At 36.9% G+C, this 27,644-nt stretch overlaps 1 protein-coding gene across 6 annotated transcripts in view; it reads left to right on the top strand.

Moving 5' to 3' along the window:
• The window catches only part of LOC129944087 (serine-rich adhesin for platelets-like), a 274,202-nt gene that overhangs the window by 77,591 nt on the left and 168,967 nt on the right, over positions 1–27,644 (top strand). The window lies entirely within an intron of this gene.

Here is a 27,644-nt window from a genome sequence, read left to right as displayed (position 1 = left end):
CAAGAGGCATACAAAACGGCACTGCACAAAAGGACTAGAGCTGCTCGCGAGCTCTACGAGCAGAAGAGGAGAGAGGAACACCGGCTTCTTAAACGGAAAAAAAGAGAGCATGAGAAGCGCGCGATCGAAGAGATAGAGGGATGTCACAACAGGAATGAGGTTCGTAAATTTTACCAAAAGGTAAAAAAAACCTCCCAAGGGTACCAGCCACGAACCGAAGCCTGTAAAGACGTAGTAGTACAACAGTCGATGCTGAGAATATCGAAAGATCACTTCTCCAAATTATATAACGGTGATGACGAACCGAATTCCGCTGTAAGGGAGATAGAACCACTCAACCTCGGCGACGCAGATCAACAATTCCGCCTACCCGACCTTGACGATGTGAAGATAACTATATCTAAACTTAAGTCAAATAAAAGTGCTGGAGCTGACGGCATCGCTGCCGAACTATTAAAAGCAGCGGGCGATGGCTTGGTAAGGAGCATGCACCAACTCTTCGCAAAATATGGTTGGAAGAAAGCATGCCCGATGAGTGGAATCTCAGCATATTGTGCCCGATATATAAGAAAGGAGGAACTACACCAACTACAGAGGCATTAGTCTCCTTAATATTGCGTATAAGATCCTCTCTGCCGTATTATGTGAACGTCTGAAGCCATTCGTCAACAACCTGATAGGTCCTTATCAGTGTGGCTTCAGACCAGGAAAGTCCACTATCGACCAAATATTCACACTACGGCAGATCTTGGAAAAAACCCAAGAATTTAAAGCCGCGTATGACAGCATCTAGAGGGAAGAGCTCTACAGAGCAATGTCTAGTTCTGGCATCCCTGTCAAAATTATCCGTTTGTGCAGAATGACGATGGAGAATGCACGCTGCTCTACCAAGGTCGGAAAAGATATCACCGATGCATTTGATGTCAAAAAAGGTTTTAGACAAGGCGATGCATTGTCATGCGACTTCTTCAACATCGTTCTGGGAAGAATTGTGCAAAACTCAACCGTCAAAACTAGAGGCACAATCTTCCAAAGGTCCATCGAATTACTCGGATACGCAGATGAAATTGACATAATTGAAAGATCAAAGCGTGATGTCAATAGAGCGTTTTTGAGCATTGCGACGAAAGCGAAGAAGATGGGTTTAGTGGTCAATGAGGGCAAGACCAAGTATATGCTGTCATCAAAAAAAGACACTGAACGACGACGTCTTGGACAAAACGTCACCATGGACAGCTATAACTTTGAGGTAGTTAAGGACTTTGTCTACCTAGGCACCGCTATTAATGCAGTTAACGACACCAGCGCTCAGATCAAACGAAGAATAACTCTTGCAAATCGCTGCTTCTTTGGACTTAAAAGGCAATTGAGAAGTGAAGTCCTTTCTCGAGCATCTAAAATCACCATAAGACACTCATCATCCCGGTTCTCATATATGAGGCCTGGACCCTGTCAAAGAAAGATGAGAGCGTCTTAGGATGCTTCGAGAGAAAAATTCTTCGGGTGATTTTTGGTCCCGTACGCATAGATGCAGAATGGAGGAGAAGATATAACGCCAACTGTACGGACTGTACAGCGACACTGACCTAGTTAGCAGAATAAAAGTCCAACGGGTAGGTCATGTAGAGCGGATGGACATCAACGCTCCAGCCCGGAAGGTCTTCGAATCCAATCCCGAGGATCAAGCGCTAGGTACTCAGGTGGCTCACCCAGGTGGGAGAGGACCTCAATCAACTTGGCGTGCGAAACTGGAGAAAGCTAGGTAGGGACCGAGCTGGCTGGAGACGCATGTTGGTTGAGGCCCACGTCCAACCCGAACTGTAGCGCCACCTTAATTAAGTAAGTAAGTTTTTACAAAACACGAAAACAAAATCAACAAAAAAATATTGTTATTAATATTTTGTTAAAGTTTTAGAATAATCTACAGACGAGCACGAATGGGAAGTTATCATGTTCTAGTTTTCGTTTCCACTCTCGTGTTTGGAAATATGTATTCAAATTCCTCCCTTTAATTTACTTGAAAGACTCACTACTTAAAAATAATAATTTTAAAGATGAAGTTAAAAATATTAATTGAAATTATTGACATTCTCAAAAAGATAACTCTTTTGAAATAAAACAAATACAAAATTCGGTCCCTTGCACTTTTTGAAATGAAGAAAATACGGAAGTCCATTTTTAAAATGTTAATACAAATTCATACAGCTCTTCTTCACATATTCGAAGATTTACGTATTGCATATGTGAAATTGACTCCAATATTTGAAAATTTGTTTTGAGCACCGACTTGACCAATTTGCTATATCAACTTCTTATAAACTTGTTATACCATTAAAGCCCTTCAATCAAAACACTGTGCGTCAAAAACTGTAACTAATTACTTTTTTTTATGAAATTCCAAACTATGAGCCTCATAATTTATAACTTTTTTTCGGTCTATTTTAGCTGTGGTTCATCCCATCTGATTTCCTTTACTCACTCATTTCTTGACCTATCTTTCGGGAATCGGACAAATTTGTCTTAAAGATAAGAGTAGTACTCTACGTTTGTTCAAACCTTCTTCCAATTATTGTGAAACATCACTGAACTCGTCAGGTCAAATTGAATATAAAGGCAATAGATTTAAACAAGCCTTTATCGGGTAGTCACGTGCGATCGGGACGTTCGTTATCTCCACATGATGTTTCCCGTGGTCGACCTGTTCTCACTCAAGTTAAATTTAAGGGTCTATATCACATTAAAAAAAATTGAACAATAAACAAATATATCTAATCCCCATGTCTCGCCTGCTCCGGGACACCTCCTGCTGCGATTTACCATTCGAATGTGAGTTTAAGGATTAATGCCTTCATGGTTGTTGAACAATGTGTACTCTGTGTGACCCATGTATCGTTTTTCTAATCAAATAATCTTAATATTTATGTAATTTTGTATAATTGTTTGTTTATACAATTTGTCAATTCAAAACAACAGAAAAAAAGAAAACAAATTAATTATAATCTTGTTTGTTGCAACGAACACAAAAACAACAGGAACGAAAAAGGCACCTGGTCTCATTAATTTGTCTGCTGCGTGTCAGAGTTTTATACAAAATTGACTATTTTATGTCGAAAAACCCGATGTTAATTCTCATGGTTTAATTTAGACGTAGGGTAAGTAGCTGGATTAAAATTTAAGATATTCCCGAAACATAAACTAGGAACGATTTTTTTATCTTGATATTTTTTAATACATTTTTGTACGAACACAGCACAATTGTCAGAATTGTAAAAGAATGCAATCTTTTATGAATGCAATCAATAATGATTTATTTTATTCCGCGAGGTTGAGAGGTCTTCAAAATTCATTCATTTGAAAAATAGTAATAATTCTACTCTCAAAAATAAGGATTGCAATGTTTTGAGAAAAAGATTCGAATTCTTGGAACTCAAATGATTGCATTCTTTAATCAATTACGTTTATTTGTTTGCTACTAAGTGAATGAAATGTGATTAAAGAAATCGAAACAAGTTCAAGTTCCTAAGTGAATTGAACACAATCTTCAAATTGATTTCAGTTCATGATTGTTTGAAATTGTATTCACAAAATAGCCTTTTTCAAACAGGGTTTTTCAATGTGAGGTTTCATTTTAATAATGAAACCAAATAATGGTTAGTTTGTTCTTTAAAGAAGGTTATGACATTAAAAATGGAACGACATTATAAGTCATATGGGCCTCAATGGGGTACAGTTGCAGTACCATATCTTTCACATTAACTTTTTCATGACCAATTCAATATATTTAAAATATCATCTTTAATGTCATCAATCGATTTTGGAGAATTTTCACCTTATCTATCACAATATCTCTAAATTTCGGTCAACTTCCTTACTTAGGTCCTCAGACCTGTTAAGTCCGTTGGGGACCCCTTAAGGGGCATAGGGTCTCTACTACGCCTACGCGCTATCGTGCACGGTTTCCGGAGATGTGTTCAGCTCCAACTCTTGCCTATTGACGCTGATTCCGCCTCGATTCTCTTCTTCCTTCTTCTGTGAGCGGATTCCACTGCATTGCTTGGCCTGCAATGCAGTCGTTACCTTTTCGAAGCGTATATCCAATCCATTGCCACTTACGTCTTCGTATTATAGATTTTATAGGTTCCTGACAAGTTCTTCTATGAAAGAGCTCATTTGATATGCGGTTTGGCAAGAAAATCCTGAGGATGTTACGAAGACATCTATTCACGAATGTTTGCAGCTTTCTTATTATGGCTGAATAATCTTTCAAGTGCTGCACCCATAAAAAAGCACAGATTCGACATTTGTGCGAAACAGTCGTAGCTTTGTTCTTAAGCTAATAGAGTTATTCCTCCAAATTTTTGACAGCAGATGACGTCTTGTTCGGTTCCGCCTTTAATGGAAACGATACTTCCAAGGTATTGAAAGCTCTCCACTTTTTCCACCGTTTGCGAGAAAATATTTAGATGAGAGAATGGTAGGATTCCGAGGCTGATCATTTTTGTTTTGTCGGAATTAATTTTCAACCCCACAACATTTGATGGAGATCCATGATGTCATGAGAGAGTAAGCTATTAACGCTATCAACGCTATCAAAGGCCTTCTCGAAGTCGATGAATAGCAGGTGTAGAGGTGATCGATATTCAATACACTGTTCAATAATTATCCGCAGGGTGTTGATATGATCAATACAGGAGGGTCCAGCGCGAAATCCTGTTTGTTTGGCATCGAGTGTGGCATCAAGGTGTTCTCTGATGCGTTCCAGTATTATTTTTGCTACTATTTTGGCAACGGCATGGTAGAACGCAAATTCCTCTCCAGTTTTCGAACTTTGTAAGATCTCCTTTTTTGGGAGCTTGACGATTACTCCCTTCTTCCACTCATCGGAGAAGCTTTCGTTGGTCCAGGCTTCTTTTATGAGCGGATGAAGTAGTTGAAAGCTCTGCGGGAATTCCATCAAGTCCTACCGCTTTGTTGTTGTAAAGCGCTTTGATTGCGGCAACGATCTCATCTTTACTGGGAAGTGCGGTGCGGATTCGGAGATTATCGGCTGCATGCAGTTTTGCAAACACTCGATTAAAAAATCGAGGAACAGTGTTCTTTCCACCTTCTGACTTGCTTATCCACCGAACTTATCACAGTACCTACTACTTCTTTCACCAGGTGTTGCTTTCAGCTGTGTGCACCGGTCAGTTCTTTGGTTATTCTGTAAACGGTCCTGATGTCGCACCTGTTTGCAGCATCTTCTGCTCTCTCTTTTTCATGTGATACGAGGAGCTCGTTTCTGTCTTCACCTTGTCCAGCAGTTATTCCAGCCCTTAACTGTTTGCGTTCGTTGATCCTTGCCTAAGATTCTTCTGAAAGCCAAGTGTTGTTGATTCCTTCTTTCCGACCGACTATTCTGTCATCACCTGAAATGGAAATATTTTTCACAGCATTCCAATGGTGTTCGATGCTGCTGATTGTTCTCATTTCGTGTGACAGGTAGTCTCTAAATTCTTGACAAGTCGCGGGTTCCTTTATTCTTGCGATCTTGAATTTGAGGGCTCGTGTAATTCCGTTGGATCTTCGAATCTTAGGGTAGCTATCATTAAGTGGTAGTAACGTGCAAGCCCCATATCGACGACTCTTCTGTTTCGTACATCCAAGTAACTGCTCCTAAAAAGTCGACTAATAGACAAAAGTCGTCAACGAGTTATCATTAATTATTTGAGGCGTAATTTCGGTTTCTGTAGCAGTATGTAGGTCAATTAAGAAGAGTGCTAAGCTCCGTAACCTATCCTGAAGAGTCAAGAGACTGCCCTTGCAATTTTTGCTTACTTATGTATATAGGGATACACAAATCATTGCCCGGGGACCAGAAAGTTGCATTGCTAGCCTAAACCAAATTTTAGGAAATCACCAACTACCTGATCTCCCATGCCTAAGGCACCCCAAATTTCGGTCAAAACAAATCGTTATTCATTGTGCGGTAACGTAATCTATTCACTGTTATTGTTACACGAGTTAATTTTATCAATAAGTTAGGTTCAAGTGATGCCTTGAGGATGAAGAAGTTTTGGATTTTCTGTTCGCTTAAACCTTGCAGTTATTTCTTATAATGGTAGATTAAAATGGTCCTAATAAATAAAAGCTCAGATAAATTTGGTAGTACCGGTGGTATGATGGTTAGTGCGGTGGACTGCCTTGTTAGTGACAAAGGTTGAGCCTCAGCTCAATATCTTCAATTCAATAAAAAACAAAAAGTCAGTAGGTGTCGATGGTATATCCAACGTTGTACTAAGACATTTACCGATGGAAGTAATTGACATGTACACCACACTGTTCAACAATGCACTGAATAATGCATATTATCCAGTGCATTGGAAGGCCGCTGTGGTTCATCCTCTTCCGAAAAAGGGAAAGGTCAACTCCAACCCATCAAATCTTCGGTCGATAAGTCTTCTTCCGAATATCAGCAAAGTTTTCGAAAAAATCATTAATAGGGCTCCGACCAAGTGGACTGGGAACAACAAAATAACTCCGGATAAACAGTTCGGGTTCAAGGCGGGTCATGACACAATTCATGCTGCGTCCAAACTCGTTTCTGATATCCAATGGAATAAATCAAGACAACAATGCACAGGTGCTGTTCTGGTTGATTTGGAAAAGGCCTTTGACACCGTATGGTTAGAGGGTCTTTACCTTGGCATAAGTAAGCCATTGTTGTGTATACTATCTGATATGCTTAACGGTAGAAAGTTTGTTGTCAAAAGTGGCAATGTAACTTCTACCACAACATTCTCAATTAAAAAATGGTCTTCAACAGGGAGCGGTGAATTCGCCGATTCTCTTCAGCATTTACACCAGCGATCTGATAGGTAGTCTTACAAAGGCAATTGCGTACGCCGACGATCTAATTGCGTACAGAACGGCCCGAAAGGTTGAGGTTATTAGAATTCTCTTGCAGCGTGATTTCGACAAGATTCAGCGATATTGCGACAATTGGAAACTGATGTCCAGAAATTAATGTCCAGAAGTCGGAGACAATTCTGTTCCGGACTCCATTGGCTGGGGCCACGAAGAATTGGCGCAAGATGGTCATCGTTGATCTTCACGGGCAGCCATTAGCGAGCAAAAGTGTAGTGAAGAACCTCGGTATCTGGTTAGATCAGTATATATATTTCGACAGACATATAAATGCTGCTCTGACCAGGGCCAGAGGAGCCTTCGCTCTGACGAAACGGCTGTTTTTTAGCAGTCGGCTTGACCCCAGAGTGAACTTAATTTGCTACATGGCCCTCATACGGCCAATGATCGTTTATGGTTGTCCTGTGTGGTTCAACGTTGCCCCTTCCCAGATGGAGAAGTTTCGTATGTTCGAGCGGCAGTGCTAACGACGCTGTACCGGCTTATTTCGAACAACTGAGTCTTCTTATGTGCATTACTATTCCAACGAGGTCCTATACAACGGGGCTCGATTCAACAGAATTGACAATTTCGTGATAATACTCGTTCGGGGTCACATTGCAAGAGCTATGTATTCGACCAACACGGCTTCATTTCACCAGAGGCATTCCTCTTTTAAGATAGATGCGGTCTGATACAGGATAGATTGGCAGTTCCATTAATCTACCACATCAGGCGCCGAATCATGGATAGACGACTCCTGTAGAATCGGGACGTCATGGTACAAAGCGGAGCAGAGCTCCTTCGGTCATCAGTTTCAGTTTGGACGACCGAAAGTGTGCTTTAATGACTACCCTAAAGTGCCTAAGATTTGCAAAGTATGGTTGAAGTAAATTTGAACAACTTCAATGCGTTGCTAAAACTTGCATGGTTCCATTTTTATTAATGGCTTTGTTTTTACTTGCCAAATATCAACATATGACAGTGGGAAAAGTGACTGCTTCCAAATTAAAAGCTATTCAAAATGAAACATCTTATTGGAAAACCTTTAATAATCCTACGAAACAGTATTCTGTAAGCTTTAAAACTGCAATCAATATTCGAGTCAATGTACGTAATAAAGATACTCATATATTAAAGCCAATTTGAATAGCAAATTGAAATGCCTTTATTTTTGAATCCATCATCGAAGAAAAAGAGAAATTCTCATGATTACACTTTTTATTGAAAACTATTTTCCTGTCTTCATTTTTTTTTTCAAAAAAAAAAACCTAACTTAAAAATGCCTTTACTTCAAAGATTCCTTCTACACCCAATATTCAAAGTTATAGGTTAGGTAGGTAGGTAGTTAAGTAGGTGCCATTCTGAGAAACTAATAACAAATATTTCTCCTTCAGTGATGCATCCACAGAATCAAAGCTTTTTTTTTCTTCTTATATTTTATTTTTCTTGCACACTTTCCTCCTGATGCCAGAACGAAAGATCTATAAGACCGTAAAGTACCTACCATTTACGATAGAGAGGAATTTTTGTGTGCAGAATTCTTTTTTTCTTTTCTTCCTTTTTTATTTTGTTCTTTTTAGTTGAAACCAACCCAAAAAAAAGGTAAAAAAAAGGAATAAGAAATTTTATGATACATAGCCAAACATACATATATCACGGTTATACCTTTATGTCTGCATATAGCACCTATATAGGTAACCCATAAGAAAAGGGGTTAACGAGGGTTGACACCCAGAACTAAAATACAAATACAAAAAGAAAAATAATAAAAACAAAAAAATCTCTTCCACAATGTATGAGTGTAACACTGAAACACAGAAAACACAAGGACTATAAAGCAACCAGGACGAAAACAAAACAGAAAACAAAGTAAAAATATTATAATATTCAAACAATGCCAAAAGCAAGAAAGTGGAATGAATTGAAACAAACAAAAAATTCTCACTTCCTTCTCTTTGTGAGCTTATTTTGTTTTCTTCTTTTTGTTTCTACATGAAATTTTAATGTTTTCCATTTCAGTCTCATTTCCAACCGTCCTCAAAAAAAAAACAAAAAAAAAGGACGAAAATCTCGAAACAATTATTATTAAGTTCTCTCCACAAGTATTAAGTATTCAATGTGCGCGGGAAAGTGGATATGAATGTTAAACAATCGTATATATATGTAAAACCCCACCCTACCCCTCCCCTATTCTTCTCTTTAAGGATACATATTTTGCCACTCAGCTGGAGATGGGAGAAGTTGTTTCCGGAATTTAGGGACTCCAAAAGGGAACTTAACTATAAATTGAGTACGAGCTTAAGAAAGTGCTGATTTTATTCAGGGTATACAAGACGCGTCAAAAAGTTGTATCTAACATTTACATATCAACCCCCCCCCCCCAATTCTCTTCCTGATTTTTGCCTTGTCTTTGGTTTTTGATAATCCTTGATAATCTACATAAAAGCATTTATTCCGAAATTGCATGATGATGAGGATAATAATTTATACTCCAGATTGCTTTTTCGTCGTCGTAGTCACTTCTTTCAAAAACAGAAGAATCATCAAAAAACTTCAGTACAACACGTGTTTTCTTAAGTCATGCTTAGAAATGTATATTTCAGCTTATCTAGGGTTTATAACATCAACAAAAAAAGTTCACAATACATACACAAAAAAAAAGGAGAAATAAAAGTACTTCTACTTCTATCCTTGAACGAAACACCGTTCCGCCATCCATGACAAAGGACTAACATCAGTATGAAAAAAAATTTAAATAACTTCGCGACAGGATGTACCCTCTTGTTGTGCCATGAATAAAACCAACTGTTGACTACAGAAACTTTAAAGGAACAAAGATAAAAAACTTTTCATCACAAAAAAAATCCTTACAAAAGATTTTCCACTTTCAAAATGTATAAATAGGTTAAAACAAGAAGTAATATCAAAGTCGTTGTCGAAAGACCGACCACAACGAACACAACGACGAAGAAGAAAGTCCCCAAATTGTAGGTCAATCTGAATATCAATGGAGTCAATTTTTTTCTTTTTTTTTAACGATGTGGTGGGAGCGAAGATATGGACCATGGTGAAAGTATCTAACAGCAGTTTAAGATTATCATTGCAGAATTTAAGCTTATTTCCGCAATGTTGGTATGGCGATAAAATAAGTGGATACAATTTTAGGACGAGGATTATTAAATTCGGGTCTTCTTAAAAATGCGGTTTGGAAAAATTCAATCAATACTGTCAGAATTGTTGAATATTATGTTTTTTTTTTGAATTTCGTTTAATGTTCATTTTGGAAATATTTATTCTGAATTGATATTTTAGAGTTCAGCGGCAACTTTTACAACAATAAATTCAAACACTAATTTCTTGACAACGCACGGTCCAAAAAAGTTAAAGTATTGATGAAAAAAAAAATCACTTGAAACTTGAAAAATGTAAATAATAATCACGTCACCAAAAAGATTTTTATTTTTGATATTCTTACGCCCGATTTCTTGACAAAATTCTTGCCCTTAAAACTCGGTTTAGTGAAATTTTAGAACTCATTTGAGTTCTACGTCATTTCTTCACCAAGTTCTAACGCGTTAGAACTTCGATTTAGAACTTTGTTATAGTTAGAACTTCGATAAAATTAAACCCTCAAATTCGGGGGTCTAGTGCCTTAAAACTCGGTTTATTTATAATTTCGTTTTTTCAACGAGCGAAATGAAAATTAATTGAATTTCTAATCATTTTCGGAAAATATATTAAAAGACGATAAAAAGCGAATATCCTACGAAAATGGATCTTATTTTTAATGATTTCCTTTTTATGGACGATATCCTGGAAGAACGGCGTATTTATCGAATGCCAATACGTGGAACAATTAACACATGGGACGACACCGATTTTTGTTGGCGCTTCCGTTTAAGAAAACAAACGTTTTTAGCAGTCCTTCAACTAGTGGCAGAAGACCTTCAACATCCCCAACCACGGTAAAATTTGTAATAAATTTATTATGCATATGTAAACTTCATAGTATATTATGTACATACTTGATTGGCTATAGGACTCGTTATATATTGGAAGGACAACAATTGCTGATTTTTCTGCGTTTCTTGGCTTGTGGAAATATGCAACTAACTGTTGCCGGGCATATGTCTCCTACGAGCGTTTGTCTTATACTCCCAAAAGTTTTTAACGAATTGTTACGTCACCTACACTCTTTCGTGAAAATGCCGGCAAATGCAGAAGAACTAAGGGCAGCTGCTGTAGCTTTTTGATATTGCGCGATTTCCACGAACAATTGGAGCAATTGATTGTACTCACTCAATATTTATTTTAGAGTGAGGCTTTTCGAAATCGGAAAGGTTTGTTGGAAAGCTGATGAGTTTGTTCGTTTGAACGCGGTAATCTCAGGAACAACTGGTTCGAATTGTAAAATTCTTTTTGTGTTGGATAGTCCATTAATCGTAAAAGGCTTTAGGCTACCTTACAATAGGCTGTGACCATAGGACTATATATGGAAAGTGTTGAAAAAACGGCAACAGTATTAACCACGAAAATTTCACAAATATCAGTTAGGCTATTGTGGAATCTAAAAGAGACATACAAACAAACAAACACAAGTCCAAATAGAAGTCACTTCTTTTGCAGGCGGTTTCCTTCACCTCCAATCTCGCTGTTATGATACACGTTCCTCAATGCTTTGCTGACGACTGAGTCACTTTGAGGTGATAAGTCGAGCAGCACTGAAAGCTCATCACCGCAGTTCCTTGTATCATCACTTGCATTGGTGGCTGCCTTACAAAATATTATGATGTCATGCATCAGTTGCAAGATTGCCAGAATTCCATTTGTTTTACTGCTAAGGCTTCTTGCAGTTTTGTTTGTTGCTGAATTTCTGAAATTCGCTCAGCATGCTCCAAGCGAAAAGAATTCATCCTCAATTCATGGAATTCTGCAAGGCGACTTTCTTCCTTTGTAATCATTTGCTGACGCATTTCCGCCACAGTAACTGAATGTAAGCTACTTTTTTGATTTCGTATCGGACGACGACGTTGACAGTTGGTTGGGAAAAATCGATATTTTTTTTTGTCCTTTGTCCTTGTCTTGTCCTACATTGGTGTTGTCACACGGCTGCGGTACCGTTGTCGTACCCACGGCTTCGGAGGACAAAGCTACACATATCAGCTATCGGTGAAGAGTTGATGGTTTGAGATGTCGGCGTTTTTTCACGCAGATTTTGGCAAACGTCTGTACTTGTTTCTTCACTACGGTAGTGACAATAAGAGACATTTGGCCGAAATCTGTTGGCGTTGCATGAGAATCAAAAGATTCCAACCCTGTGAGCAAATGACCGTAATAATTTTTCAATTGAAGTACTTCGCCGGTCATTTCAATTTTCAGCGGTGGTGTATTGGCCGTTTCCCACCAGTTTGCAGCGCACTTTGTTTTGTACAAGTGGTAAACTGACGCAATGCCGTTACAATTTTCTTATGCTTTCCAATTAGTGCAGGAACTTTTCTTTGGGTCTTTATCTGAACGAAAATGCTACGTTAAAACTAATCAGGAAATGAAATTATAACGCACCTTTGGGTCTGTATTGAAATGTGAGTGAATTATTCTCCACTCTCTTTTTTTGATGTCGTTAGTTGCGCCATTAGTCTCTTTGTTCAGAATTCCTTTTTGACCAAATTTTACCAACAAATTACACAGCAAGTTCGTGTCCTCTTGAGTCCAGTTGTCGCCTCTGTGTTTTTTGCTGGCGGGCAAATCACCATCATTACCGCTTTCTCGTTTTCTTCCTTTCGTATTGGAAACGTCTGTTTCTGCCGGATGATTCAAAATGATGATGATTTTAGATCGAGTTCTAGAGAAGTGAAGAAATGGCCGAGTTCCAAATATTTTAAAAACTAAGTTCTATCGTTAAACTGAGATTCACTAGATCGAGTTCTAAAGGGAATTTAGAACTTTGTGAAGAAATTGGGCGTTATAATATTTTTTTGAAGCATAATTTTGAAATACAGAATTTAAAGATACAGAATTTTAAAGTACAGAATTTTGTCTTACGAAATTTTATTCATACAGAATTTTGACATACTTTTCGATTCCAATACTTTAGTAACTCCTAAAAAGTTTAAAATTAAAACAGCTTTGTTTTGTTGATATTTTTAAAAATATTGAAAAATGTAAAAACATTGGTATTATTTCATAATAGTCAATTAAAAACTTAAAAATCATTTTGGCAAACAAATGTGATTACATCACCAAAACGATTTTATTTTTGAGACCAATTATAGTATTTTGAAGTACAGAATTTTGTACTGCAGAGTTTTGACCGTGCACAATTTTATTCAGATAGAATTTTGACTTACATTTCGATCCCAACCACTTCATAATTCGTTAAAAGTTTCTTTTGTACAACAAAATAGATGACATTTTTAAAAATGTTCTGTCGAATGATATTGAGATGCATTGCCACTCGCAAACAATTCTGCCTTTTACTCGGACATCTAGAAATCAATTTACCCTTAAACTCAATTTCTGAAGTACATCGAAGTTAAAGAGTTCTTTTATTTCAGCCGCACATCAAGAATGTTAAATTCTTTAACGAACTTTGTTTTTCTTTCTTCAATTTTGATATTAAAAACTCTAAGACCAAAGCTCATCGGTTTCTTGATCTTCTTTTGCTCTTTTTGAAAAGTTTTAAAATATTAAGAATACTCATACAATCTTTTGTTAGGAAAAATCAGTAAAGTGAAATATCAACGACTTTTGTGCGTCAATTCGTACTTAAAATAACTAACGACCTAAAGCTAATTTGTTGTTCATTAGAATCGAAATTGGAATACTTTTCGTTATTTCGAAAATACTGATAGACTGTTTTGCAGTGCTTCTTAATAACGATTAATATAAATACTTTTTCAAGAATACTTACTTACTTACTTCAGGTGGCGCTACAGTCCTGTGTGAACCAGGGCTTCACCCAACAAACTTCTCCATCTAGCTCGGTCCCTAGATAGATGTCTCCAGTTTCGCGCTCCAAGTTGGGTGAGGTCACTTTCCACTTATGCGCGCCACCTGATCCGCGGTCCTTCTCTGATGCGCTCTCTTGTATGTGCGGATTCGATTCCACTATGATGTTTCCACTTTCGTCTTTGCAGCCTTCGGTTCTAGGTTAATGTACCGGTGAATTTCATTTCACCTGTTCATAAAACTTTCGAACTTCATTCCTGCTTTTAAACATCTCAACATATTCGACCGCACGCTTCTCATGTCCTCTCTTTTTCTTTCTGAGAAGTTGGCGTTTTTCTCGCCTCTTCTGCTCATAGAGCTCATGAACAGCTCTCGTCCTTTTATGCAGTGCCGCTTTGCGTGCCTGTTGTTTGGCTGCATTTGCCTGCCGACATTCCTCATCCAACCAGGGGTTCCTTGTTGTTGGCTGCTAGAAACCCAGCACATCAGAGGTGGCTTCTCTTATTGCATCTTGGCAATGTTGCCACTGGTTTTGATACAATGTGTTGGCGGCATAGAACTTCGAGAGAGGTTACTTGTAACTCGGTCGGAAAAGGATTTGGCGATCTCTGGCGATTGTAGCCGCTCGACGTTGTACCTTCACCCAGCAACTCCCTGTTTTGCCTTGGGTCTGGAAATCCGAAGTGCTACCTTGGCTACAACGAAGTAGTGGTCCGAGTCGATGTTAGCTCCTCCGAAAGTTCGTACATCTATGATGCTGGAAGCGTGTCTGGCGTCGATCGCAATATGGTCAATCTGGTTGACGGTAGATTGATCTGGAGAAGTCCAAGTTCCTTTGTCTATGTTAAGGTGTGGAAATCGCCCAGGACAATTTTAATATCGTAGCTAGGGCACTTCTCATATGTCTTGTCTAAGAGCTCGAAGCACATATCTTTGGTGTTGTCGCCTTGCTCTTCTGTGGGGGCGTGCGCACATATCAGGCTAATGTTGCCGAATTTAGCCTTGATGCGCATGGTCATGAGGCGCTCATTGTTGCACCTATAGCTCAAGACTTCTTGCCTAAGTCTGGCTCCATTGACGAAGCCGCATCCAAATAAGCGCTGTTGGTTTTCGTGGTAGCAGTCACCATAGTAAATATCGCAGTTTTTCATCCTCTGTTTGCCCGGCCCATCCCATCGTATTTCTTGGATGGCGGTTATGTCTGCTTTTTAGCAGCTTTCACTAATTCTTCGGCCGCACGTGGTCTGTTAAGTGACCTAACATTCCACGTGCATATCCGAAGTTCGTTGTCCTTAATTCGAATGCGTTGGTTGTCAACAGTAAATCCGTCCGCATCCGAGGCTTGTTGGTGCTTCGCAACTATGAGGATTTTACGTGGCCAAGAAGTCACCCCGACGGCACAACCCCCAACCTGGAGGGCCAGATCCTAAGTATAACCCCAAGGATGGGGAGCCGGATAAAACCGCACCTTATAGGCCTTGGCCTGGAATAAATCAAAAAAGCCCTATAAGGTGTTCACTAAGTGGTTCAATACTGGAACTGTAGACGCCACCGTTGATTCCATCTCGGGAATTTCTCCACTGCCGTCTGGATAAGGAGAGGTGCCTTAGTGGAAACATCTCTCCCCCCCTGATCTCTCGTTTGCTGCCCCCAACAACTTTCCACTGGGGTTGGAACCCAATTTTCAGTTGTGGTACTTGGCACCCGATTTTCATCACGGTGAGAGTAGGAGTTGATAGACAGAGGTGGGTTTTAAGAAAAACCTGTGGACGCTTGTCCCTCTTGAATGCACATTTCTACCATTTGAGCATCTTTTTTAATTATTCAGTTCTCAATTAATTCATTCTTTGTTTAACGTTTCATTGTCCATTCACTCATTCAGTACTTAAACCATTAAAATTGAATCAATCATTTAACTCTAAACTATTTCATTCAGTTAACGTTCTTTATTGATTTATTCCGTCTTCAATGTTCTGTTAGTTCTCAATCCACTCTGATATAGTTCTTAATAAACTCATCGAGTACTTAGCTCATTTATTCCTTTCTTATGTTTTTGGTTAGATAATAAAATCCATATGTATTTGAAAAACAACTTAATAAGTCTTGCGAAAAATGTATCGTAGTTTTAATCATAAAACAAAACTAAGTTTTCACCAACTCCACATCTCTTAATTTAAGTTCTTTTTATTTCATTCAATCAGTACCTACCTCAATTATTATCTATATCCCTTCTTCAAGGACATTCAACTCTTCCCGCATATCTTTTGGATACACAAAGTTCTCAAAAGTACCACTTCAACTTTAAATTGAATTTGGTTCAAATGCCCTTATAGTATACTACTATTTGAGATTGTAGTGAAATAAGTTTTATGATATTTTCCAACCCCTATGAACCTCCTTTAATTATTGTAATTAATTTTATTCAGAGGCCTTTTGTAACATGATAACAATATCAATTTCAACAGAAATTTAACTATTCAAACATAAGAGCCATTTGGCGGCAGCGACAGCGGCAACATAGAAGAGTTCCAAATTAACTAGATCCCCATTTTCAAGTTTAAGATATCAATTTACCTCTTAAATAAGTCGTCGTCGTTGATGATTTGAGTTCTTCTTTGAGGATTATGAATGTGTTTGCATGTGTTGAAGATCTCAATTCCCGTAGTAGTTAAATAATATCCTCAAGATTAAGTGCTTTACCGTCATCCTCCAAGAGCATAGACCACTTTAGGCTTTAATTTTATGTTTTTAACTCAATAAAAAAAATTATATTCAAATAAAACGCATTCAAATTTCAAAATAAAAAAGAAGAAATCGTTGCTGTTTAGTTAAGAAGACGAGCAGTTGCCCAAGCCGTCTGGAATTATTGGTACTTAAAACAAAAATTCACAAAAAAGTTTTTAGTTGACTATAAAAAAATAAATACACAATAGCAAATATCTTTACCAAAATCTTGATACCTATAACATCCGACCATCATCGTCTTGAAGAGCTAATAATAAAAATGGTCGTTAAATTATTTCTTAATGCGCCGCCATGGAACTAATTCAATTCTTCGTTATGGTTTCTCTGTTAAATAAGATTTACCATAATATTAATTATGAGTCAGACTATAAATGTTTTTTTTTTTTTATATTTTAAATTATAAATCGGAACGGTACATAGACGTATAGTACTTGGATCTGTTAATGTGATCGAGAAGATCTCAAAAAGAAATTCTTTTAAGTGATTCAATACTTGAAAAGTCATAAAGGCTTTTTGAGTACGTGAAAAAAAGATCAAAAAAATAAATTTAAAATCATCATTTTTGACTTTGAGTTTCCTATTCATGGAAAATAGTTTTTTTTTAGAAAATGTTTGAATGGAAAGTTTTTATTCCTTCAAAAAGTTTAGAGTCTGTTTATAGCGAACTGTCCTTGGCTTTGAATTTCTTATCAGTTTGCACTGCTCGGATACCAATATTTTACTTCTAGGTGATTTGCCTTGAAGCCTCTCTTTCTTCTTCACAATTGGAACTATATCTTCTTGAGAAAAGCCTTCTTACTGACTTACAGCAAACAAGCTGTATTAAAAACTCAAAAAAATTAATTCTCGATTTAGTATTATCTTCTGACGCTATTAGAATTCTTGTTCTAGAACCTAGAGCAGGAATTACTAATATTGATAAATATCAACCCTACACCACTGGACATTTTTCTTGACCTAAGTAAACACCTTACTGAACAAAATAATTCCTTTGATTGCTTATATAATTTTGACCACAGGAGAGCTGTTGTCTGAAGATTTAAAGATTTCTGGAATTACTGGTACTTTAGCATTTTCTAATATTGACGAAGCAGTTTCAATTTTTTATAAGATCCTTAATAATTGTTTAGAAAAAAATCTACCTTTTAAGAAATCAAGAAATACAATCTTTAACCACCCTTGGTACACGACAGAATTGCGTTTACTTCGTAACAAAAGAAATTAGGCAAGGAACACTTATCTCAAAACTCTGTCTCCAATCAACTTCTCTGTTTATGTTGAATTCTTTAATGAATTTAAGTCTCTTTCCAATTTTATATACGCTAGTTATGTTATTGATATGGGCACGACTTTAAAAGAGAATCCTAAAAAAATTTGGAAACTTGTAAACTTAAAGAAAAAATCAGATGGCTTTTCAGTTAACTTACAAGAACCTTTCTTTAGATAAAACTGTTGATATCTGTAACGTAAGTTGATTTTTAAATTCTAGAGATGCAGAAATTTAGTGCTCTTGTGTTTATTTTGTGCTCTTAGAAACACCACACCTTAGTTTCAAAATCTTTAAATACGAACATATTTTGAAGACTTGCTATTTAAGTGGCCTTTATTTCAAGCAGCTCTCGATAGGTTTCTAAAGCCCATACGGCCAAAATTGAGTTGAAAAGCTGACATTTTTCAATACTTTCTTTGCCAATACAGATTTTTAAAAACTGAGATTGTTAGAAATATGTTTGTCTTAGTTTTCTGAACTAGCAATTGGTTTCTACAATTCTTACCCATCATATTTAGCAAACAAATAGCTGCAAGCTCTGCTATTCGCCTCAAAGCTTCGTCGCAGTGGACTAACAACAACATTAGCCACTCCGTAATTCTAAGGTACTTAGAATCAATTTCAAAGTACACAGACTACACCATCCCCTAACTGCAATTCGACAGAAACTTCCAGATTTCTATACCTCCCAGATCTTTTTGGGGGGATAGGACATTCTTAAGGGATGAGTCAATCCATTTTTAAACAGATGGGTTAAAAACAAAGGAAGGGGTTCGTGGAGGTGTGTACTCTGAACGACTGAAATTAAGTCACTCATTCCGCCTTCCCAATCATTGTAGCGTGTTCCAGGCAGAACTTTTGGCGATTAAGGAAGTCTTGTCTTGGCTCAAAGAAAACGTGATATCAACATCTGATATCCGTATTTTCTCTGACAGCCAGGCCGCTATCAAATCTCTGGACTCTGTCTCTACAAACTCTATAACAGTCCAACAACAGTTTAATATTCGCCTTTGCTGGGTGCTGGGCCATAAAGACATTCCAGGTAACTGTAAGGCAGATGAACTCGCCAGGAACGATACACTACAGCCCCTCCTACCACGTTTGGCAAGTTCTGGTATAACAATCGCTACTTCTAAACTCCTGCTAATGCAAGACGCTGTGAGGAGGGCAGGCACCAGGTGGAACAACATCACCACGTGTCAAGTCACAAAAAAACATCTGGCCAATATTGGATTTAAAACGTTCAAGGTGCTTGCTCTCTCTAAGCAGATCTCATATAAGCTCGATAATAGGTGTCATTACCGGACACTGTGTAATAGGAAATCACGCCAAGAGACTAGGCGTATTCTCAAATGACTTTTGCAGAAGCAGTATGGACGAGGAACATGCCCTGCTCTAGCTCGAAAACGCAAGAATTACCTAGGAGAATTCTTCTTTAACGATATAAACGATCTAAATCATAAGGGTATAATCTCTTGTTTCGTAAGGGACTCAAGCTGGTTCCATTGAGCTTAGGAGGAAGCCTCAAGATTCATGTGGTATCACAATGGGCCATTAAACTGGCCTAAGTGTGTCCGTTTCCATCTTGGACAGCCACTATAACCTAACCTAACCTAACCTACCCACCAAAACCTGTGGTGATCCCAGCCTTACGTGAAGCTGGAAACAGCATTGAAGAATGATATTAGGTTTTGAAATGTTGTCAAAAAATGTGTTTTCCACCATTTGACCTTAAAAATACCAATAATTTAAACAAAATTGGAGACTTCATTGACCTGAAAAAGTTCTTAAAGAAACATTCGAAGATGGATTTTTATACTTAAAGTGCTCTAATGTTGATACATTTTTAAATATAAAAAATCATGGTTTGATTTCGAAATTTAAAGCTCAAAGCTCAAATTTCGTGAAGACCTTATACTTGACGTTTAAAAAAAATTCAACTCAAGTACGGAAGAGTTTTTTCATTGAAGCCGGGTAGATTTTATAATTGAATAAAACAAGTTCTAAGTAAGATATCAGTAACATTTTATTTTTATTTAGAGCCCTATCAATGGTATTATATGTGAAGTATAATACCTTTTAAATAGCCGTCGAGGTTTAGCTGGGTGGTGCGCATTCGAAAGGTCATTTCCGATGTATTTGGCGAATAAATATAAAGTATAAATTTGACTAATGCAACGATTATGTTGTTATTGAGTGCTGTTGGGGCTTAGCTTTGTGGCTTATTTGTATAGACCTGAAACCTGCCCCACAAGAAAAAGTCGAAATTGATCAAATCTTACGATCTAAGTGGCCAATTAACGTCGCTTCGGAGCGAGATAATCACAGTAGTTTAGCTGTGTAGCACGTAGCCCCATAATTTTGAAACCATATGTCTTCGGTGTCCATATCAATTTATTTAGGACAGCAATAGACGTAAACGTGATGACATTTTCAAAAACGTTAGGGCCGATGTAGTAGTAGAGGTAAATTTTATTTTATTTTCAACTTAATATTCTTATAAATTTTTGAGTTTAACTTGAAAGAAAGTTATGTTGAAAGATTTAAAAAACTTACGACAATGACATAAAGAGTCGTCTGTCGGGTAAGTGAAAAAATACAAGTTATTTAACATTTAAGTACATTTATAAAAAAGACACAGTTTATTATTTTAGATACATTTAATGAGAAATCCTAAATTTTAAAGTTTTAAAGTGATGTGTTCACGTTCATAGTTCACAATATTTTCAAATCAAAAAACTATGTTAAGATCTGTTTTCTATTGCTTATAAATACGTAAATATAACTCGAGAGTCTTTTCCAATCAGCTCTGCAATTTCCGTTAAGGACAGCAATAATTTCAGCTTTATTTAGAGTTGCCTTTTCAAATTTTTTTATCCAGAATTCTCTTAGTACGGGACACCTGCCTAGGAAATGATGTATATCTTCTTATTCTCTCATGTTGTACAGGCTACATAATGTTGATGCGTTGCCTCCACGCCTATTTCCGTTGAGTGAGATAAGATCGCATCTAGCTTTGAAAATCCATGATATTTTGTAACGCTCCAAGTCATCTGTTATGTATTGCGGTCCTTTGAATAATCCAACATCTTAAAAATTCGTGTGCTGCTTCCTCTCGCTCTCTGCTCTGCTTCTTGATTTGCATGCGATTTCAGTTGATCAAGAATTTATTAGTTATTGACAATTCAATCTCTTTCATTTGTCATGTTCTCATCCCAATGCAAGCCGAACCTGTTTCCGATCATTTTAATCTCCTTAACCCAAAAAAGTTGTTTTGCTAAGAGGATTTTGGTAAGTTGCTTAGGTAGTCCAGTGTGTAGTAGTACCCGTCTTCAGTTGCGGTTTCAATCGGTAATGCATAGTTTGGAGTGCATGATGGTAACTTTAAAACTCTTTTCAGAAAGTATCGTTGTAGCTTATCCACTTCATCAAAAGTTCCAAAACCCCAGACTTGTGCACTATACGTTTTAATAGCTCGGCATACTGCCAAAAAGAGTTTCCCATTTTGAACTGAGGTTGATATTCTGCTTACTCAAAAAGCAATGCCATGTCGCTTCAATACTGTTCTTTGCTTCTGCATTTGTTTTCTCTACATGCTTGAAAAAGTTCATCTTTGGAGTGAGCAGAACACCAAGATATGTGTACTGAGGTACTATCCTAATTTCTTCTCAGCTGAAAATCCACTTTTCCCTATTTGATAGCCTGCCACCATTTCGAAAGACCATAATTTCCGATTCTGAGAGATTCACTTCGGGATTCCAATTGGAGCAGTACTCTTCAAAACGTTCTAGCATGCGTTGCAAAACCGCCACATCCTCTTCTAAGATCACCATGTAGTCAGAATACAGCAACAACCTTATATTCAAACTGTCGATATTAAGACCTCCTTCAATAATCGCATGTAGATCATTTATATATAAAGTAAAAAGTAAAGGTGATAGAAGGCATCCTTGTATCAACCCATATTGTGTTTCGAAGTACTCCGATAACTCCCTTCCTGTCCACACTGCTGATTGAGTATCAGAGTATCTGCACTCTAGCAGGTTTACAAATTTAGTTGAGACTCACATTTCAAGTAACTTGAGCATTAATAGTTTTCTAGAGATTTTATCAAAAGCCGCCTTTAAGTCCACGAAAAAGCATAGACTTTCTTTTTTTTAGCCAGCTTAATATGTACAATAGAATATTTCTTTCTAAAGCCAGCCTGATATTCTGTTAATATATTATTTTGTTCCACCCAATTTACAACCTTTCATTAAGGACTTCCATCATGATTTTTGCTATACAATTCATGAACGAAATTCCGCTGTAATTGCTTAGATCATATGTGTCGCCCTTTTTGAAAATTGGAAAAGTCACAGATTTAGTGAAAGTTTCTTGCATTCTTCTAATACTTTGCTGTATGTCGTTGCGAGTTGTTCGAAAAATCAAAATCAAAAATCCTATCTCCTGGCGCCTTATTGAGCTTAACGTTTCTCAGAATATTCCTTAATTCACCAACAAAAAATGGCATATCTAATGTTGAGTCCTCGACGTAGTTCGCTACATAAAGTATGCTGCTCATTTCTTGCCTTGGATTTAGAAGGTCTCTGAAATATGCTTGAAATTCCAAAGCAGTTATGTCAGCCATCACATGTTGGTCTTGGTGTTTTATCTCCTTGGCTAAACGCCACCAGTCTCTGCTGTCTCGAACTGTATTAATTTTTAATTCAATTTGTTGTTGGTATAATTTTTTGCTTTTTTTTACAAACATTTTTATAGTCTTGTTGAAATTTCAAATAGCATAGTTTAAACTCTTGACTTTTTGATTTGCGAAATGGATTAAGGGATTTGAAAGCTTTGCTTCTTGTGATTTCACATTCGGAACTGTACCACTTGTTTTTCGGGTTGAACGTTTTTGAATTGTTGTTGGTGCAGACAACTTTATTATGTTGGTTAAGTCTGCTAAATCGATTGTTTCTTTTCGATCTTGACTTGCTGAAGATTTAAGTTTAGATTTGTTTGATAGTCTGCTTTTTTGGTCTCATTCCATTTGAGTTTCGGCAAAAGATTGTTGGGGCAGCTCAATTTTATTGGTAAGTGATCCGTTCATATAGCATTTTCTACATTGAACCGGTTGACAAACATCAGCATATCCTGTGAAACCGCACAAATATCATTCACCGATTCTCCTATATTACTAACGTAAGTAAGATTCCCTTCTTCGTCTCCTTTTGTTCTGCCATTAAAAATAATGAGCCAGTTGTCGTTGGAAAACTTTAAAACTCCTTCCCTTTTGTATTAATAGTCATATCTTTAGAACGGCGTATTTCGAGTCCAGCAGTAAATCTTGATATATAAAAATCCTCGATATATTACTGTAAATTAGCCAACCTTACATTCATATCATCCATATTTATGAGATTTTTAAAAAAGTATTTTCATTGAGAAAGGATTTAACTGCCTCGAGATCATTTTGCCAGTTTGCCGTTCTTATGTGCATTGGTAAAAGAGTTAACGCTTTGCGTATATCATCTTTGATCAGGCTCTTTTTGATTCCATAAACCGCCGATGATGCTTATGATTGTTCGACCAAAACTGGGATTGGAATTTCAACTGCTCTTAAATCAATTTAGCGAATACGTTACGCTGCTTTTGACCGTTTGGTTTCAGCTCCTGGGTCAGTTGTATTTTATGTAGGTGCAATACTAAATACCGACTCAAAATTCGTCATGTTTCGGTCTGCGACTGGCCAATTTGTTGTAAGCGACGTTTTAAACATTTGACTGTTTCGAATCATGCTAAACACTTCCACGAACAGCGACAGTTTACGACAGATTTTGCGTTTCGTTATCGGACGGGTGTTGGTTGGTTTATTGTTCACTCAGCCGGTGGACTCGAATTCAGCCACCAACAGTAAATAGAAGATTTGGAAGGACGACCGTTTTGATATAATATAAAGATATTTTGACAGAAAGTAAAGGAAACAATATGGCCGCCATGTGCTATCAAAATCAGCCCTTCGTATCGGCATTTTTTCGTTAGTTTTCAATTTGCATGTTTAAGGCTGCTGTATTAGAACTAGCGCCTAGAGACTAACAACCATTCCTGTTTGCGAGCAGTGTTGTCAGCGATGGAGTGGACCTACAATTTAAAGCCGAATCCAAGCGGATAATTCGAGAATGCACTTTTCAAGACAAAAGAGGATTTGTCAATTTCTCGCAAGAAAAAACTAGATTTTTTTTTTAAAATGATGAATTAAACTCAAGACCTCCGGGATGATCGTCACGCCCCGTGTACTTCTATATAATTTTTGAGGGTATTCAAAATATGGAAAACAATATGAAGTCTTTAACTTAATGTACAATGTATGAACACTTCAGTCTCAAATTATGTCTCATTGTCATTCTGGGTAGGTAGTCCTCATGAATCCGCAACCCTGACCTGAAGCTTACATACGAACCACCTTCACCTAGCATTAGTCTGTTGCTTGTCCTTAACATGAGAAAACTGCTCAAAGAACCAGACAATGTCTGATCTTCAAGTTGACACACTTGAGCTCTAAAAACACCTTTTTTCGAGAACATCAAAGAAGTCCCGGCATCTAAACTGTCTTTGTCCATTGTTTTTTTAATGATTTTTTCAGTCATCTGATATTGAAAAACTTTGATTTCAAGTCCGCTCAATTTACAAATTAATCAAATTGAAAAACAGAAAAATCCTGAAGACATAAACAAACAAACTTAAAAGTTCAAATAACTAATTAATTTTAAAACCTTCATCGTATTTTTATTTTGAAAAACAAACCTCTTTTGTTTTGTATTTTTGTTTACTCGTAAATAGAAGATTTTGAACTGATATGCGATGCATCTATTTTATGTATATATCTTTTTTAATTAAACGCACCAATTCCACCCTAAAATTAAAGAAGATATTTGATTGCAGTAAAAAAGTGCATTGTGCATTTTCTTCCCCTAATTTGTTTCGTTTCTTATGTGTTTTATTCTCTGCATTGTTCGTTAAGCTCTTAAGTCTCAATTGGTGGAAGATTAAATATTCTTCTTTCTTCCTTTTTTTTTTGGTTGTTTTCTTCAAAGAAATAAGTTTTTAACAAAGAAGAAGAAAAATAGAACTTACAAAAAAAACAAGACTCATTTAATTGTAGAAAACTTTACGAGATATAAACGCAAATATGATTTAAAAATCATTGTCTTGCTTATCGTCATTGTTCATAGAAGCCTGCTTTAAGGTACATACCAACTTTTTTCTTTACTTTTTTTAGTACCTTTATTCCTTCTTTTTGTTTTTCTTCTATATATGTATATAATGCATGTGGCACAGAGTTAGGAGTCGCATTTGAAACGTAATCTCAATAAAAAACATTTCATAAATCCTTTTCCACACACCCTTTAGCAGCTAGCTGCATCAGTAGAGGCAGTCTTACGCCCAATGAAGCAAAAAAATATAATAAAATAAAAAACTTCCTAAGTACCACCTATACTATTCTCGTTCGCTATCGTTGTACCCATTAAGGTAGAAGCTATACCTAGGTATCTGCCTTAACTCAACCTACAACGTGCTTTTATCGTAGAAAGATGCAAGTTCTTGGTGTGTTCCTGCTGTGCGCGCCACGGGTACCTATGACAGCAGTGCCACACTACCCTGATTTTGTTGTTTATTGTTGTTGTATCTTTTTGTTTTAATATTTTTTTTTTAGTATAATATATTTAAATGTGCCTCTTGCCTCGTGTCCTGTATTTGGAGAGTGCTAAAGAGACTTGAGAGAGTTGGAGAGTGGTTTATTTTTACCGGCCTTAAGGAAAAAAAAGGAAGTAGACGTTTATTTTTTTTTTACGATGAATCTAATGATGGAATTTTGTTATGAAAACAAACCAAAAAAAGGGAGACACTTGGAACATTTTCGTTACGTTTGAGTCTTTGTTGTTTTTGGTTTTTTAAGACTTGTGTGTTTATCAGTTGCAATATGCATGGAAGTGTCTATGAACCTGGAAAGATATTTGTGCCACTTTTTGTCTATTCTGTGTTTTTATCTTAATTTGTATGCTTTCATACAGAGAAAAGAAATGTGGAATTGTGTCCTTTTTTATTCTTTGTGTTAACGCAAACACACCCCTCACCCCCTTTTTATGTAGTTTAGAAATGTTTCCGAAGAGAAGGTTTCTTTAAAAATTGCACTCAAAATGTAAGTGGTACACAGCTGTGGTCAAAATTATTGAGACTAAACATATTTTTTTGGTACTTATGTCCTTGTGGCACTTGCGTTAGACAACAAGTCTAAAATTTGACTTTTTGTATATCTTTAATATGCTAAAGACACAGTTTGAGCATTAAGAAAAGAGGGAAGGGTTAGATAAGAGGTGTTGGTGTACATTGATTTTGAATTCCTGAATATTGCAATGCCACATTCGCTCAGTACGGCTAAAAAATTAATCTCTGAACTTCATAGCACGGCCGTAGTGTGGTTTAAAGGTACCGTTAAAATAACGGTACAAAGGGTGAGGCAAGAAACTTTACGACGATATTCGAGTGACGTTATCAAGTTAATGTTGAAAAGCTAAGAGTGCTATTAGCAGTGAAAGAATTAATTGGATTAGAAGCTGCAAACAGGAGATCATTTATAAAAAACAAAAAAGAGTGTTGGAGATAGAACAGAGCCCTGCGGCACACCAGTATTTATATTATGGCTTTCGGGATTGAATCCAAAACAACTTGTATTGATAGGTTAGAAAGAAAATTTCTAATCCACCGAAAAAGAGATTCGTCGATACCAAAAACACTCATTTTTGATAAGTGAGCAAGATGCTAGACTTCTTCAAATGCCTTTGAAATATCAAGCGAAATAACCTAACTATCTCTTAAACGATGTAAAGGTTTGTTCAACTGTTCGGTGAGATGAATCTTGGGATCACCAATGGACCTATTCCTACCAAAGCCTTACTGAGGTTATTAAGAAGCTTTCGTTCCTAAAAATATTTCTTAAGCTGATAAATTATCAGCGTTTCCATGACCTTAAAAAGAAGGGTAGTTTTTTAAAAGAGTAGAGCTTGGCCAAAAAAAACACTGATCTAGTCATAGTCTCTGATTCTTCGTTGGTACATCTGTATGATTAACTTTTCATTTTTCTCTTCTGTACGTATAATATAAAATTGTTAAAATCTCCTTGCAATGTAACATTTACCTACAAACACTTCAACTCAATCGACTTCTCCTATCTTCACCTGTCAACCGCATTGGCTCCCTAACTTAGTTGTCGTCTTTATGCAAATGCTAATGATAAAGTTAATTTGTTTCATCATCTGTTGCTCCAACTCTTTAATCAATATGTCCTTAGTAAAACAGTAAGAATTCGAAATAAGCTTTGCCCTTGGTTCACTTCTAACGTGTTAACCAGCATTAAAAATAGAAACAACTGTCAACTGGAGAGCATTTACTGTAGCCTCTATCCATTACAAATGGCCTATTCTTAAATCCTTCCAAGACCCTAGTCATTCCAATTTTGAAGAAAAAGTTGGATCTCTCCACTCTACCTTATATTTGGCTAAGTGATAGTTTAAATTAAGAAGTGGATCTTTGCACCAGCCTTGGATATACCATTGACCGTCATCTGTCAGGCTATAGACACACTAATCATGTCATTGGTCGCTTTGGCTATCAGCATACTTTACCCCTGTTGAAACTCTACGTAAACTAATAATTGCTTTAATAGTTCCCCTCATATCATATGCTGAAATAGTGTACAGTGATCTTGATTCACTATCTAAACAAAAACTGCAAGTTGCTTTCAATACGATGT

The sequence above is a fragment of the Eupeodes corollae genome, chromosome 2 (genome assembly GCF_945859685.1).
Source record: "Eupeodes corollae chromosome 2, idEupCoro1.1, whole genome shotgun sequence".
NCBI classification, from domain to species: Eukaryota; Metazoa; Arthropoda; class Insecta; order Diptera; family Syrphidae; genus Eupeodes; species Eupeodes corollae.
The sequence above is the reverse complement of the archived record's forward strand: the minus strand, read 5'-3'. Positions and strand labels throughout refer to the sequence as shown.